The sequence below is a fragment of the Zingiber officinale genome, chromosome 1A (genome assembly GCF_018446385.1).
Source record: "Zingiber officinale cultivar Zhangliang chromosome 1A, Zo_v1.1, whole genome shotgun sequence".
NCBI lineage: Eukaryota > Viridiplantae > Streptophyta > Magnoliopsida > Zingiberales > Zingiberaceae > Zingiber > Zingiber officinale.
Window position 1 is genome coordinate 18,831,684 of NC_055987.1, and position 18,063 is coordinate 18,849,746.

Below are 18,063 nucleotides of genomic sequence, written 5' to 3' on the forward strand. Positions count from 1 at the left end.
GAGCCAACCAAAATAAGATCATCAAAGAAGAGGTGGATAAATTATTGGAGGCAAGCTATATTTGGAAAGTGCAATTCCCAAGATGGCTAGCTAATGTTGTCCTAGTGTCTAAACCTAGAAACAAATGGTGAGTATGTATCAACTTTTGAGATCTCAACAAGTTTTGTTTGAAGGATTATTACCCTTTACCTTGCATCAACCAAGTGGTGGATTCTACTGTTGGCTGTGAATTTATTTGTATGCTAGACGCTTACTAAGGGTATCACCAAGTCCCTTTGGCAAGAGAAGATCAAGAAAAGATTATCTTAATAACTGCCGAGGGCACGTATTGCTATAATGGTATGTCATTTGGACTAAAAAAATGCAGGAGCTACTTATTAAAGGCTCATGAATAAGGTTTTTCAAAAGCAAATTGGAAGAAACATGGAGGTTTATGTGAACGATATTCTTATCAAATCCCTCTGAGCGGTAGATCTGTGTGCAAACATAAAAGAAACCAGTAGAACTTTGAAAAAGTATGGGCTCAAGCTTAACCCCTATAAATATTTATTTGGAGCTAAAAGTGGAAAATTTCTGGGTTATATGGTCACCGAGTGGGGAATAGAAGTTAATCCTAGCAAAGTACGGGCACTACAAGATATGACTTCCCCACGTAATTTAAAGGAGGCGCAGAGATTAACTGACCGAATTACTACTTTGTCCCGCTTCATCTCTCAGTCAGCCAATAGGAGTCTCCCCTTCTTCAAAATACTACGTTGAGCAACCAAATTCCAATGGGACATTGATGGCAATAAGGTGTTTGAGGAGCTGAAGAACTATCTGTCTACTCTTCCTATATTAGCTAAATCAATAGTGGGTGAAGCTTTGTGGATTTATTTATTAGCTAATGAACATGTTGTGGGTTTAGTATTGGTGAGGTAGGAGGAAAAGAGTAATAACCTATATATTTTTTGTGTCATTTATTAAAAGGAGCAGAGTGCCGCTACACTGCACTTGAGAAGTTGGCATATTGATTGGTCTTAGCTGCTCGAAGGTTGCATCCTTACTTTTTATTACATTCAATCATAGTGTTAACTAATAATACCTTGGGTTGAGTACTTGTTAACCTAGAGGCATTTAGAAGATTGATTAAATGGACAACCAAATTTAGTGAATACGATATACAATACTAGCCTTGAGTGGCCATTAAAGCTCAGGCTCTAACTGATTTCATAATAGAAGTGCAAGGTCCTGAAACTGAAGAAACCTAGAAAATATATGTTGATGGATCCTCCACTCAACAGGGTAGTGGGATAGATATCCTCCTTATGTCACCCAGGGAAGATCGAATACAATTATCTGTTTAGTTAAATTATCAGGCTACCAACAATGAGGCGGAATATGAGGCCTTAATAGCAGGATTGTAAGTTGCTCGGCACGTGGGAGCCACCCGAGTCCTATTCTATTCTGATTCCCAACTGGCAGCTAAACAATTATCTGGCATTTTTGAGATCAATAATGAATGACTCAAGTTATATATAGAGGCATTTGATAAGTTAAGGGCAGAATTTCAAGAAGTTAGTATACATAAAATTTCCCATTTAAATAATTAGACAGTAGCTGAGTTAGCTAAATTGACCTCTGCCATAATTCCTTGGAATTTAGATAAGCCTATGGAGCAGTCGTTATTGGTAGCTTGCATTGAGAGGCAGGCCGATTTAGAATTACAAAGCAATTGGAGGGCGCCAATTATTTTATTCTTACAATGAGGTATTCTACCAATTGATAAAGAGCAAGAACGGGTATTCAAAAAGAGGGTTGGTCGGTTCACTATGGTTAGGGACTAGCTTTATAAAAGGGCTTTCTCTTGTCCTTTACTTAAATGCATTAGACTAGATGATATACAGTATATTCTACAGGAAGTGCATCAAGGCTCTTGTGGTAATGATGTAGGAGGTCGGTCTCTTGCCAGAAAAATATTATTGGTGGGATATTTTTTGCCCACTTTGCAAGCTGATATTGTTCAACTCATGAAAACATATTTGTCTTGTCAAAAACATCAGAACATTCCTCATTATCCCACAGAGTTACTGAAGACCTCGATTGTATCATGTCCTTTTGATCAATGGAGTATAGATATAGTGAGACCATTTCCTATGACACCTACTCAGAGGAGGTTTTTATTGGTAGTTGTGGATTATTTTTCAAAATGGGTAGAACCTGAACTATTGGCTAGAATTACTGAACAAGCAGTTATCAAATTCTTATGAAAACATATTATTTGTAGATTTGACATCCCATATAAGCTGGTTTATGATAATTAAAGGCAGTTCTAAGGTAGAAAAAAATTAAAGAATGGTATTTGAAATATGGTATTACCTAGGCCTTCACCTCTATGGCTTATCCACAGAGTAATGGGAAAGCTGAGGTAACAAACAAGGAGATTGTCAAATGGCTCAAAACTAAATTAGATCATGTTGGAGGAAGTTGGGTGGACGAATTACCTAGTGTGTTATGGGCATATCGCACAACTCCCCGAGAATCGACAGGTATAACTCATTTTCATCTGGTTTATGGGGGAAAGGCCATAATTTCGATCGAAATTGGTGTGGAATTCTGATTAGAGGTGCTTATATGATGAAGATAATGCTGGTCGACGTCTTATGGAGCTCGACTTGATAGAAGAAGTACAAGACAAAGTAGCGCCTCGGCTTATATCATATCGTCAAAGAATGAGGTAAAATTATAGCAAAAGAGTTATTCCTAGATTCTTTCAGGTGGGTGATCTTGTCTGGAAACGCATCAAGCCGATCAGAGATGATAATAAGTTGGAGCCATAATGGGAAGAACCCTATAGGGTGGTACAAAAGCTCATCTCTGGTTCTTACTATTTAGAAGATGCTGAAGGCCAGAGATTAGATATACCTTAGAGTGTTAATCATCTATAACCTTATAGAGCTTGACAAGTATGCCTGTAACTTACTTTTGTATTTTGCTCAATATATTTAATGAAAAGTGCATGTGGAATTATGACAGACGATTGGTCATGTTAGACGGTCAGAGACTTTAAACCTTATAGTCGATTGGTCGCGTCAGACTACTTGAGACTTTAAACCTTACAATCGATTGGTCATGTCAAATGGCCAAAGACTTTAAACCTTACAGTCGATCAGTCACATCAGACAGCCAAAGACTTTAAACCTTATAGTTTATCGATCACGCTAAATAGATGACTGGAGACTTTAAACCTTATATCGATCGATTGTGTCAGACAGCTAGAGACTTTAAACCCCAAAGTCGATCAGTCACAATAAATAGACGACCAGAGACTTTAAACCCCATAGTCTATCGGTAGCGATAAACAGACGACCAGAGATTTTAAATCCCATAGTCAGTCGGTCGCTTTAAATAGGCGACCGGAGACTTTAAACTCTACATAGTTAAGCTCGACTTTAAACTACATACAGTCGAACCATCACTTTAAATCATATTCATTCCAGATATCATGAAATGTTTACAAATATCTAGTCTATTTATTTTGTTTGTCACCGCAGATTTAACCGATTTATTATTTAGTCCAGGAATTTATCATAAAGTGTTTATAAATATCCGGTCTATTTATTTTGTTCGGCATCATAGATCCATTTGGTTTATTATTCAGTCAGGAAATTTATCATAAAATGTTTACAAATATACTGTCTATTTATTTCATTTGGCATCACAGATCTAACTAATTTATTATTCAGTCCAGGAATTTATCATGAAATGTTTATAAATCTCTAGTTTGTTTATTTTGTTTAGCATCACAGATCCAACTGGTTTATTATTCAGTTTAATAATTTATCATGAAATGTTTACAAATATTTGATTTGTTTATTTCGTTCAGCATCACGGATCTGACTGATTTATTATTCAGTCCTGGAATTCATCATGAAATGTTTACAAATATCTGATTTGTTTATTTTGTTTGGCATCACAGATCCAACCAGTTTATTATTTAGTCTGAAAATTCATCATGAAATGTTTACAAATATCCGATCTATTTATTTCATTCAACATCACAGATCCGACCGATTAATTATTCAGTTCGGGAATTCATCATGAAATATTTATAAATATTTGGTCTATTTAATTCGTTCGACATCATAGATTCGACTAGGTTATTATTCAAGATGGGAATTCATTATGAAGATCGTTTATATATATACAACCTATTTATTCCGCTTAGCATCCACTGGGTGTAGTGGGTCGCTTAGATTATTATCCAATTCAGGAATTCATTATAGAAATTGTATACATATATTCAGATGGATTATTTCGCTCGGCGTTATATTCTCGCCTAGCTTATTATGTCATCCAGAAGTTCATCAGGAAGCTTACTCATATATATATTTGGACGGTTTATTTCACTTGGCATTATATTCTCGCCTAGCATATTAGTTCATCCAGAGGTTCATCAAGAAGCTTATGCATATATATATTCGGACGAGTCATTTCGCTTAGTATTATATTCTCGCCCAACATATTAGCTCATCCAAAGGTTCATTGAAAGCTTCCTCATATGTATATTCGAATGGATCATTTCCCTCAGCATCAGTTGAGGAGAATTTCTTGTGGCATGCAGCATGAACATATCAAGGAGCTCATTGTCTCCGTAAAGGTGCTGATGACTCTAGAGCGGTGTTAAGTCATGTAAAGCAACAAGTACCATTTAACATTGCTTTGGATGTTTTTTGGGCATGTTATTTCTATAAGATAACATAAGCTATAAGATAGCACAAGAATGGAGCACATGGATACATGTTTAATTAAATTTACTTAAGATATCTTTTGGAAGCTCTCTATTAAGTCGGCGATGATCTATGAAATTTGAAGGGGGTTCGGTAGATATATAACCACCCTCCCATAATTGCTGAATGACTCCTCCAGCTGCATAGCTAAGAGTCTTCGCAATACGGATGGAAAATGGTTTGCCAAATGCAAGAGAGTCAAGATAAGTTCTTCGCTTAGCTTCATCTCGCTCGTCTTCCCCCGCCTTATAGGACTGTAGTTTAGATCGAGCAGCATCTCATTCGGCTTGGAGAGTAGCCCATTTAGTTTTGATCTGGTTTAGCTCATATAGTAATGAGGATATTTATGCATCTTGGGCTCTCAGCTTCTCCTAATTAGTCAATAACAAAAAATCCTTAGAGGCAAACTCTTGGCATAGCTCAGGAGATCTGGATGCATGTGATGATTTTAGTTCTTACAATAAAGTAGTCTTGAGAGCTAAATCTGAAAGGGCTTTCTCTTTTAGGGTCATGTCTACTTGAAGCTTGGACTCACTCCTTTGTAATTGGAGCTCTAAGTTCTTCTTGTCTGCCTCTTGGGATTGTAGCAATTGGTGACAGTTTTATAGAGTTTTCTCCATGCCAATGATAAGCTCAGTATGTGACTCTATTTTTTTCCTTATAATTGGATCATTTTATCATTGGGAATAGTAGGGACAACCTATAACTCTTTCAATCTATCTTTTATAACTTTATTAGCCCTTTCTAGGTCCATAGCTAGTTAGCCTAAATGTAGGTCTAAAGCATAGAACTAGATAAAGTAACAATAGAATTATATGTCATATTAATAAGCTAATAGAATTTAATCAAAGACTTACTGCAGTGGCATTATAGTTGTGTTCATCAACACTCTCAGAAATTGTATTCCTTTGCATTTATCTTTGTGCTTGTAACTATGATTCAGCCAATGAATCTTTCAACGTAAGTATCCCATAAGGTAGAAGGGAGGTAGAATCTAGTCCTTGTTGGGATGGTAACCCATGGGTTACTTAAAGAGACATGAAGAGCTAGTTGAGGTTGTAGGCCTTGGAGGAGGAACAAGGGACACTACAAGAAAAACCCTCATAGACATCGGTGGAACAACAACAGTTTTAAGCAAAAACCGATGTCTTTGAGTATTTTACACCGATTTTTCCAAAAACCGGTGTCTATGAGCGCAGATTTTCGCTCATAGACATCGGTTTTTTAGCCGATGTCTATGAGCACTTTTTTTTTTGTTAATAGACACCGGTTTTAACATCGGTTTTTAAAACCCGGTGTTAATGAACCAAAAAAAATAATTTAATTTTTCTAGCCAAAATTTATAACACTTCGTTCCCTCAAAACCTAAACTAATATCGCGCCGCTTCTCTCAGCCTAAACCTAAACCTAAACCTCCCGACCATCTCTCTCAGCCTCATCTCCCTCTTCCCCTTCCTGGATCTCTTCCCCTTCTTGGATCGATGCCCCCCTCAATCGGATCAAAACCACCTGCTTCTTCTCCGGCCACGCTCGCCGGCACGATCTGGCCGGGCCAGTCCGGCGGCTCCGGCCTCACCGGCACCCACGGGGGCTCAGTTGAAGGCTCTTGCTTGCTCAACGACGGCGGCGAGCTCGTGTTGAGGCAAAAGGAAGCAGAGAATAGGGATGCGTCTCCTCCATTTCCTTGTTGCCGCTGAAGCTCGAGAATCGATTCCTCCAACCTCTGAGCAAACTCCTCCACATTATCCTCCTCCGCTCGACCATCATCGACGATTCCTCAGCGTGAACCGGCGCCGATCTACCCATTGTCCCCTCTCGAGTACTTAGAGGGGTTCCCCAGGCCGGACCCAAAACACTCGGAGACGATCACGGCGATCCCGCGGGACAAATCCGGTAAGAACATCTCCAGCAAGGAGAGGAAGGCCGGGAGGGTTCCCAGCATCGTGTTCGAGCAAGAGGATGGGCAACATGGAGGAAACAAGCGGCTCATTTCCATCCAGATGAAGCAGATACGGAAGCTCGTGGATCACTTAGGCAGGTCTTTCTTCCTCTCCAGGCTCTTTGAGCAACTTGGTTTGGGTACTCGCATACGAAATGTGTCATCTCCTCATCCTGTACCTTGCTTAAAGTCAGCTTCTTTCAATAAAGAACGATCATCCTCTGCTACAAAGGGGAAACAAGATGGGCAATCTTATAAACTCATAGGGAGTTCTATGAAGACCATTGCTTGTGGTGGTCGACACAGTGCTGGAGTTACAGGTTTGTAGTTACCTCCTATTCCTTTTTTGTCACAATTTTTTGTTATCAATGTCATTTTTGTTGAATTTTCAATTGTTATCTTTAAGTTTAGTTAAACTAATATATCTATCTAAAAGAAATTAATTGATTTTTAAAAATAGTTTTAAACAATATAAAAACATGCTTTTCTATTATTATACAATTTAATGTTCTATTGATAACTAGTTTTCTGGGTATGTATTGTAATGTATGGATCTTTAAGGAATCTCACTTTACCAAATAATGCTCCAGTACTTACCTCTAGTATGCTCTACTTCATCATAGTTTTAACTATTTACGTTTCATAACAAACTTGTATTATGCACTTGCAGACACAGGAGTGCTACTTACTTTTGGCTGGGGGCTTTATGGCCAGGTCAGAAGCAATTAATTTTAAAATAATTCAATCCAATTTTGATTAAATTTTTTCTGCTTGCTCGCAAATATTTCTAGGAACTTTGTAAAAGACCCACTATATGTGATAGAGAATATTGTGAAGCTGCAGGTTTGATTGTTTAATGTGCTTATTTGTAATTGAACTATTTATTATAGCATCTTTGCAGTAAGTTGTTGTTCATATAGAAATTTCTAAATCTATTACATTCTTTTTGCTTTGTCACTTGCATATTTTCAGTTCCTGTTGTCCTGAATTATTGGATGATTGCATTGTAATCCAAGTTAAATGGAAGTGTTGTGGGAGTGTGAGGAAATAAGTACCATCTTCTAACTTTGTGTATTGTATGAGGATAGTATAATTATATTCTTGAATGGCTATCCCAGTAATCTATTTGTTATTTCACATTAGCAAAGAGAAAATGAAGAAGTAAGCATGTGTTATCTTTGCACTTAGGTTTTGTTGAAGGTATAAGGAGTGATTGGATATATCATAATACCGAAAATGAATATTGTAGATGATAAAGAAACCAGATATTGCTCTAAATGTGTTTCCACCATCCATTTCATTCGTCAGAGTATGTACATTATATAATGGGATTTTGAGGGCTAAAGTTAGAGAGGCCCTTAACAGATAGGCCAATTTTATCGGTTATGATACTTTCCTGTGGTCATTAGTAAGTATTAAAATTGGCTTTAGGTTTGGAATGCCTATCAGAAAAATTTGAAGGGATGTATGACCGTAATCCGCATCAACACTTTTTTAATTCTTTTCTTGTTCTGATGTCTATCTACTCGATCCTCAAACTCCAATCAATCTTAGCACTGGAGTTAATTATATGGTTCATTTTTATGATATAACACCAACTGTTATATACTTACAGTTCACTGTGTTTGGTGCATGTGAATGCAATCATCTTGAAATACGCAATCAGATATTAGGAAGATAGCATAGGTTTTGTCTTATCTGTCAGGAACTGGAGCATTCATAGCATCTGGTTGTTCAACATATACCTCTTATTTGATTCCTTTATTTAAAAGGGAAGATTTAGCATCCAATTGAAACACTGGCAATTCAAGTTGAGCAGCTAGAGCAAAAATAATGTGAAGTGTCTGGCATTTATAAGAAAAATAGTGGACTACAGAAGAATATAGAAGGGAAACTTTCATAGCATAACACATTTTCTTGCTCAAGATTATATGCCATGAGAAAAATATAGCACCGCATATATCTCCAATTCCTGAAACTTTGTCATTTCCTTTTTATCTAACCTTCATGGACGTTTTGATGAAAGATCGTTGTTTGATTTTTGAAAAAAATAAAATGATGATATCTCTCCAGCTTTTCTGAAAGTATTGCAAGCTTTTGCTCGTTTTTGTGTGATACTTGAGTAAAATCACAATGGTACCTAGGACAGGGGCCTTCACATTAGTTTACTTGTATTGTTGATTCATGGATTCAAACACACGCACACACAAAAGGATGAAAAAAGACAGAACGTTTCTAGATTCTATCTTTTGCTAGATACTTTCTTGTTTATTACTTACTGTAACTCTGTAAATATGGAGTGCGAATATCTAATTTTAAAAGCTTCTGTGCAGTAGCCATGTCCAAGCGGCTGCCTTCCTCTGCCTCCCCCAACCTCCATCGACCGAGTCCGCATATATGAAAAGCTGATTAACTTATTTTAACCTTCCCGATCAACTTGTTTCAATTAGACATAATAGGGTTTAGTCTATAATGTTTCTAAACTATTGAAAAGTTATAACTGTTTTCAAAATTTTTATGCCTTGTGACTTTCTAGGATACTCTCTAGCTACCATTCCTTTGATGTTGAATTCTGAATGCTATATTCTCAACACACTTCATTTTGGCGAAGTTGAATTTGTAGACAAGCCTAGTACCTGGACTGATTTTGTTTCTTCTGCTTAATACAATGTTAAATCCGATTGGATGATTATCTGCCCCATGAGCTTAAGCTGTCAGTAAATCATTTGATTTATGCTATTTTATGCATATCTATCTAATTTTTATATCTGCTTTAACTTGTGTGCCTGCAAACAATTGTGAATTTTCCTCCTTTATAGAGAATTATATATCTGCTTGCAGGAAAAGAATGATGTTAAGCTTGAGAAAGTTCTAAAGGAAGCAGCTATGGAAAACAAAACAGTAATATTAACAACTTTGAATGCTGCCTGGGCTTCTCTTGGTTCTATTATAGATTTGTTTTTTCAAAGTTTTCGGACAGGAGATGGAACACGCAGACTCCTGGACCATTTGGTAATCATTGCCTTGGACAAGAAAGCGTACATAAGGTGCATATCCTTGCATACTCACTGTTTTGCTCTTTATACTGAGGGAATGGATTTCTCAGATGAGAAGATTTACATGACTGCTGGATATTTGTCAATGATGTGGAGAAGGATAGAATTTCTGCGTGTTATTCTCGAAATGGGATACAACTTTATTTTCTCAGTAAAATTCTCCTTCCTATGATTGGCCTTTGTAATATTCTGTTTGTTAAAGTACTGATGTGTGAAAGTGACCATACCTTCTGGATCTTCTTGTTCTCTAAGTATCTATTTCTATGTAGACTATCTTCCCTTTTTTTGTTCATAGCCAAGTTTGCAGGCAATGCTCTATTGTTAAACTTTGTTCCTTGTTTCTTGTTTGTACAACATATTTTGTTACCCCTTCTTTCATCTGCTGCAAACGCATATAAGATAGAATCATATATATCTACAAATTTATGCATGGAATGCATGCCTAGGATAATAGTTTGCTCGAGTGTATGAAAGTTTATCCAATGGGATAGGCATTAAGTTGTCCATATAAGCATCAGTATATGACAGACTTATTGTTATCCATGCTCTTACTGCCTAATATTCTTTATATAGTTTTACATATAATTCTGTTAGCAGGAACTGCTAACATCTTGTACTACTGATACTCTGCATGCTGTATCTTTTTTAGTCTTGGTTTACTAATATATTATTTATGTGCTTTTACAGTTTACAAATCTCAAGTAGTGAAATTCGAGTGGGCTGAATGCATGCTAGATTACATTTGAAGTGTGGTTCTACCTTGATGTGTTAAAAGAATGTTCTACCTTGATTTTGATATCTATTAGCTAGCTTTTGATGTAAAAAGAATGTTTGGGTATTTTATGGATATTGTTGTAAGAAGATTATTTATATAATTTGTGTATTTTATGGATATTATTGAATGAAGAATATTTGTATAATTTGTGAATATTTGTGTATTTTTTTTATTGTCGGTTTTTCATTGTTTCGGAAATCAAATTTGTGCTGTTAAAAAATATACATATTACATCGGTTTTCCACCGCTGCAAAACCGGTGTTATTAACTAATATTACATCGGTCATTTACCGCTGCCAAAACTGGTGTTATTAATATACAATATTACATCGGTTTTACACCGTTGATGAAACAGTGTCGTTAAGTGATACTACACCGGTTAATAACCGATTCGAAGACCGGTGTCGTTAAGTGATACTACACCGGTTTTAACCCGATGTCTAAAATGACAGACTTTTAACATCGGCTTCATAGACATCGGTCGAAAATGAAATAGACACCGGTGGAAAACCGATGTCTATGAAGGTTTTTGTTGTAGTGGGAAATCTCAAGGGATTGTGATGGATCAAGAGATGGTTGAGCGGTTGACGTTGGCCCAGCTAACTCAAGACTTTGCTCAGATACTGATCCTTTAGACACCGGGCCAGTGGATCTCCTACAAGGGGTCTGCCTCAAGTAGAGTTTAGTTGGAGGAGGGACTAAGGCTTGTAAAAGAGTTGGCAAAATAGTTGTAGCATCTGATGTTGTCTCTGTAGAAGGAATCACTGGGAGAATCGCATGAGATATAGGAATAAGGAGGCTTGGTCTCATCATAGCAAGTGCAAAATGACAACGACTATATCTTGGAGACCTAGGTTCTATACCTCTATTATAAGAAATCTTAGCCAAAGTAATGGGAACTTACTTGACGATGGGGATCGCAGGTAAATTTAGACCCAAAGCCTCTATTTTGGGCTTTTTGCCTCTGACTATGAAGGGAGTATCTTGTTCTGAGCAGCTGGAGGATGTCTCTCATGTTGGCTCAGCTAAAGGAAGTAGACCAATAGAGGAAAAAGTTTTGTAACGCCCGAAAATTCTCAAAACTATTTTAGAAATATTCTACGATTTTTCTGGAATTTTAGAATATTTTTATGGAATTTTTAGAGTAGCGGAGGTAGCAAAAATAAATAGAAAACGAAAATAGCTTACGCGGGAATCGAACCCGAGACCTATGGGTCTTATGACTTATGGTGAACCATAGTAACCAGGTGAACCCAGCAGGGCCGTGCTGAAAGGAAGGGGAACTAATTATATTTAAGTTTCAGTTAGGCAAATTAATTCCTTAATAGAAATAGGAATTAATAAGTGGGGAGATAGAATTTTTAATCGGCAACTCCTCCTCCTCACCCTAACCTCACGCCGCACCTCTCCCTTTCCTCCTTCTCTCGGCGCCAACCACAAGGAAAAAAAACTAGGGTTCCTTTCTTAGGATTCCAAGGACACCTTCCGACGACATCTCCGACACGAGGACGTTTCTCTCCGCGAGAAGAACCCATAGACGCGAGAGGATCGTCGAAAGGATCGTCTCCACCGGAAAACCAGCGACTAGATTCGTAAGAAAACTAGCGCAGGAGGTAAGAAACCCCTCACCTGCAGTATAAGTAGCTTTTCGTACGATAGAATGCTTTTAAACTAGCTATATGTAGATTTTTCGACGCATAGGGTGTATTTAACCCTCCTCGCAGATTTAGGGATCTAGTTGAGCACCTCTAGATGGGCCAGATACGTTTTCTCCTTTCAGTTGGAGATTCTAGACGTTGTCGGGTGCCTAGAGGTGGTCTCCCTAATAGAGGGGAGAGTTGGAGCACACTAAGTGTTCGACAAGATGTTTAGCTCAGTAAAATGCTATAGTAGGCATTTTTAATAGCTCAGTAAATGCAATGGAAGCATTTAAAACTGCTTAGTTAGTCTTGCTACAGCATATATGGGACTACGGTCCAATGGGTGGGCACCCACAGTCGCCTCTAGGTTCAGATAACCTAGTAAAAGCAAGATAAATTAATTAGCTATGATCCAGTATTTTACTTTCAGTAGGGGCACTGTACAGGACTAGATGTCCTTGGGCTGGGCTCCCATAGTCGGTCCCTAGGTTTAGATAACCTAGAAAACCTTACTAAATTCGGGATTTGCAACCCCGGGTCTAGTTAAGGATGCGCGCATAGCATGTACAGTTGCCAGGCCCATTAGCAGTATGATTATGTATTTTAATCTATTATATTATTAGCTTTTCAAAACTCACAAAGATCAGTTATGTTAGTTGAGTTTGAATTCAGTTACAGTCTAGCTTAGTTCATGTTCAGCTCAGTTCTTCTTTATTGATACACATGATAGTTTATGGTTAGCTTTGTATGCCATGCTTTGGTGTTCATGTTCAGTGATTTCAGTATGCCATGTTTTAACAAGTTTAACATATGTTTGATAGCATGTTTTTAAAAGCATAAATGCACCGCATGCATGTTTTAGTAAGTTAGATGGTTTCTTACTAAGCGAAAGCTTATAGATACTTTCTTTTCCTTATACTGCAGATAAAGGTAAAGGAAAGATGGACTAGCGGAGGCTGGAGGGCAATGCTACGAAGATGTGTGTGGGCAGGAACTTGGAATAGAGATCTTAGGGAACTTTAGCAAGCTTGGTTTAAACATTAGAACTTTTCGGTGTTTTAGCATTTTACACTTTAATATGTTAATTGCTATGAATTAGTTAACTATGCATTCTATTATACTTAGAACACTATTTTTATGATGTTAGAATGTTAGTTATTATTGTTAGGATGTTCTTAGCATTTTTGGAGTCATTATGTGTGATTTGGCACGAGACAGTGCTGAAATCAGATCTTTGGCACGAAATCAGAAACTCGAATCGATCAGCTGATCGATTCGAGGGTTTCCAATCGATTGATTGATCGACTGGGCAACTCGTCTCGCGAACAGTAGGCGTCGGGATCGATCAGCCGATCGATCCAGCCAATTCCATCGCGAACAGAAGGCTCGGGGATCGATCACTGGATCGATTGACCAGTCTGGATCGATCAGCAGATCGATCCAGAATATTGCCCCGAGCACAGTAGCGTGCTGGATCGATCACTGGATCAATCCAACATTCCAATCGATCAATGGATCGATTGGGAGGTCTGATATCAGCGTGAAAATGTTTAAGTTCAGTTCCTTGACCATGGGGAAGGTAAAACATGTTATGAATAGTTAGTTTACATCCCTTAACATGTATAGAACCAAGAAATGTTAGTAGTTTAGCAAAATTTCAGTTAGTACAACTTCCGCACCTAGATTTAATGATGGTCAGGGAATAGTTTAGCACAGCATAATGTGACGATCGACCTTATAGCTTAGTTAGTAGAAGGCGGGTCGTTACAGAGTGGTATCAGATTCAAGTTTCCATACTTCCTACACACACATCAGCATTGAACCTGCAGTTTCCAAGTAAGAAACTTCTCTCTCTTTATTATGTTCTTTCTTTCATGTTTATGGATAATGTAGCATGTGGATTGATGATAGCACCTAACATGATAGTGATAGTAGTTATATAAACATGATTGCCTTAGTTATGTATATCCTCTATGTCTTTAGAAATGACACGAGGACGCCTAGCTAGAAGGGCACCAGATACTGAGCCCCAGCACGAGGCAGGCAGTTCAGTGCCTCCCCTAGACCTTACAGCACTAGTGGCTCAGTTACAGCAGCAGCTAGCTGAACAGCAACAGGAAATAGCCACCTTAAAGGCTAGTCAGCAGAACACTCCCACAGTCACCCCGGAACCAAACTTAGCAACGCCAGTAGTCTTAGAGGTTCCCCCAGTCCAGCCTACAGCACCACGAGGGAAGCCTATCCGATCTAGTGGAAGAGAGTCAAGCCAGAGAACCAGCGAACCATGGGATGCTCAAGCCTGGTTTAAAACAACTGGAAAGTACGATGGAGCGCGGTGAAGTGCACCTCGCTGAGGGAGATGCACGTATGGTGGGAGAATTGTGAGAAGTCGTCGATGACATGGGATGACTTGAGAAAGAATTCTTCGAGGTTCTTTCACGCGGTCACTACGACGAGTTCACCGAGTTTCGCCAGGCAACCTTTCAGTGGAGGAAGCCGTGAAGAAATTCAACAGTTGGCTCGCCTATGCCCTGAACTAGTCAGCACGAGGCTGAAAATAGCAATGAACGTGGTGGCGGCATTCATAGGCCGCAAACCACCGAAGAACTAGTCGGCAGTGCTCGACCACCGAGCACTACCAGAATAATATCAAGCAGCAGAAACAAGTCCTCTCGAATCTAAGGGTCAAGGAGGCTCGGTACTCAGAAACAGGGAGTTACCCAAAGGAGGATCGGCTAGTAAACAGCCCAACTATCCAAAATGTGCTACTTGTGGGAAATTCCATCCTGAGTTTGTCGTAAGGGCACACGAGGATGCTTTGAATGCGGACAGGAAGGGCATATGGCAAGCGGTGTCCGAACAAGACTAGCTTTCCTCCACCACAGCCAATCCAAGATGGTCCACACATCAGCTAGGGCGATTAGAAGCCCCTCCAGCCACGACCAATGCGAGGATCTACTCACCGACTAGAGAGGACGTAGCAAATGCCTCGACAGTTGTTACAGTCGATTAGTATTTTACAAGTACAACTGTCTTATTCGATCGGGCAACCCATTCATATATATCCGGTATTGAGAAGTTAGCAAGACCTCCGGAGGAACTCAGTCGACCTTACCTTCAGGAGAAATTATGGCATCTACGCCTGGTCGTTCATTATAGCAGAGAACTCTTCGTGATCGATAGTGCTAAATATAACCGACTACGATGTCATCTTCGGATGGATTTCTTGATCAAATACGGTGCCTCCATCGAGTCCGTAAGTAGAAAGTCATATTCCAACCTGAAGCAATTCGAGTTCATCGGAGAACCCAAGAGAAGGGCCAGAAAGGCACAGAGGTTAATGGATTCGGATGTACGGGATTTTTAGCACACGTGGTCAGTACCAGTCAAGCTAACAGAGGTTCGAGTTGTATGTGACTACCAGTCTTCCCCGAGGAATTACCAGGCTTAGCACCACAAGGAGATTGAATTTGAGATAGAGCTCATTCTCAATCCTATTTCCAAAGCACCTTATCGCATGGCTCCAGCAGAACTGAAGGAACTACAGGAGCCGCTTGACAAGGGCTTCATACGTCTAGTCACTCACCAGGGAGCGCCTGTATTGTTCGTGAAGAAGAAGGACGGGAGCATGCGTCTATGCACTGAACCAAGTCACGATCAAGAACAGTATCCTCTTGTTCGATCAGCTAAAGGGAGCAAGAGTGTTCTCTAAGATAGACCTCGGATCGTGAAGGTTAAAGAAGGGGATATACCCAAGACCGCATTCAGGACCAGATACGGACATTATGAGTTCGTAGTCATGCCCTTTGGCGTGACAAATACTCCAGCTACTTTCATGGACCTTATGAACAGGGTATTCAGAGAATACTTAGATAAGTTCGTTATCGTGTTCATCGATGACATCCTCGTCTATTCCACCTGAGAACAGTGTTGCAGACCCTTCAGCAGAACCAGCTGTACGCCAAGTTCACAAAATGTGAATTTTGGCTAGATCAGGTGTCCTTCCTGGGTCACATCATTTCAAAGGATGGTATCATGGTAGACCCCAGTAAGATAGAAGCTGTGAGCAATTGGAAGAGACCCAAGAACGCTAGCGAGAGCAGGAGCTTTCTGGGATTAGCAGGTTACTACAGGAAATTCGTAGAGGGAACAGAAAGTTTCAGTGGACAGAGGACTGTGAGAACAGTTTTAGCGAGCTGAAGAGGAAGTTGACCAGTGCACCTATTCTAACTCTACCAGAGAACGCAGATAGCTTTGATATATATAGTGATGCCTCTAAGTTGGGACTAGGAGCAGTGCTGATGCAAAATGGCAAGGTAATCGCCTACGCCTCCAGACAACTCAAGGATTATGAGAAGAACTATCCTACTCATGACCTTGAGCTTGCAGCAGTGGTGTTCGCTCTCAAGATTTGGAGACATTACTTGTATGGAGCTCAGTGCAGAGTGTATACAGATCATTAGAGTCTGAAGTACTTCTTCACTCAGAAGGATCTGAATATGCGACAGCGCAGATGGCTAGAGCTGGTCAAAGACTACGACATAGACATCCTCTACCACCCAGGAAAAGCAAATAGGGTAGCAGACGCACTTAGCAGAAAGTCCAGTGCTGCCCTATTATCTCTAGCAGCCATGTCACCACCCCTACAGAAAGAGATCACAGATTTCGGTCTCGAACTCATAGTTGGACAGCTCTCTACTATGACATTAGAGTCTACCTTACTTGGTGACATCCAGACAGTTCAGAGAATCAAGCAAGGTTTAGCAGAATCAAAAAGTGGAGAGTTCAGTATATCAGATAGCGGGGTACTATATTTTGGCGGTAGGCTATGTGTTCCAGATCAGGAGGAACTACAGAAGAAAATCCTAGATGAGACTCACAAGACTCCTTACGCGATGCATCCTGGCTCCACCAAAATGTACCAGGACTTGAAGAAACGTTTTTGGTGGTCTGGGATGAAGAGACATCGCCGATATCCGCCTAACTCGAGAGGTTAAGGCGTAACATCGAGACCAGAGGAGTTTTGCCTATTCCGAATGGAAGTGGGAAGATATTTCTATGGATTTCATAGTGGGATTACCAGAACCACGAATGGTTTTGATACCATCTGGTAATAATCGACATGTTGACTAAATCAGCCCACTTCTTAGCTATCGGGATATCCTACTTGAACAGCTAGCCCAGTTGTATCTCAAGGAGATCGTTAGATTACATGGAGTCCCATGAACCATTATTTCGGACAGAGACAGGTGTACAGTCAGCTTTGGACACGAAGTTGAAGTTTAGCACATCCATACGTAGATGCATCAGTAAATCAGTACTCTAGGATATGCTCCGAGCATATGCCCTAGATTTCAAAGGAAGTTGGTGCAAATATCTGAGTCTAGCAGAATTTGCATACGCCACTATCGGGATGGCACCTTATGAGGCTCTCTATAGGCGGAGCTGCTGGTATGAGAGTGGTGAACAGAAGAAATTCAGACAGATCTAGTGGCAGATACCACAGCTACCTTGGAGGATAGAGACAGGCTATGCCGATACAGATACCTTTAGAGTTTTCGATTTGGGTGTTCCTAGTAGCTCCCATGAAGGAGTAATGCGTTGGGAAGAAGGGCAAGCTAAGTCCCGATATGTGGGACCATACCTCATCAGAAGAGTGGGCAAGGTAGCATATGAGCTAGAGCTACCCCAGAAATGTCACCGTCCACAATGTATTTCATGTCTCTCAAGAAGCATATTCAGATGCCACCGGTGATTGAGCCCTCACGGATCCGTGAAGACCAATGACGGCCTATTCGGATAATAGACCGAGTAGTTAAAATGTTGAACAAGGAAGTACCATTAGTCAAAGTTATTTGGCACATCACACAGCAGAAGAGTGAGA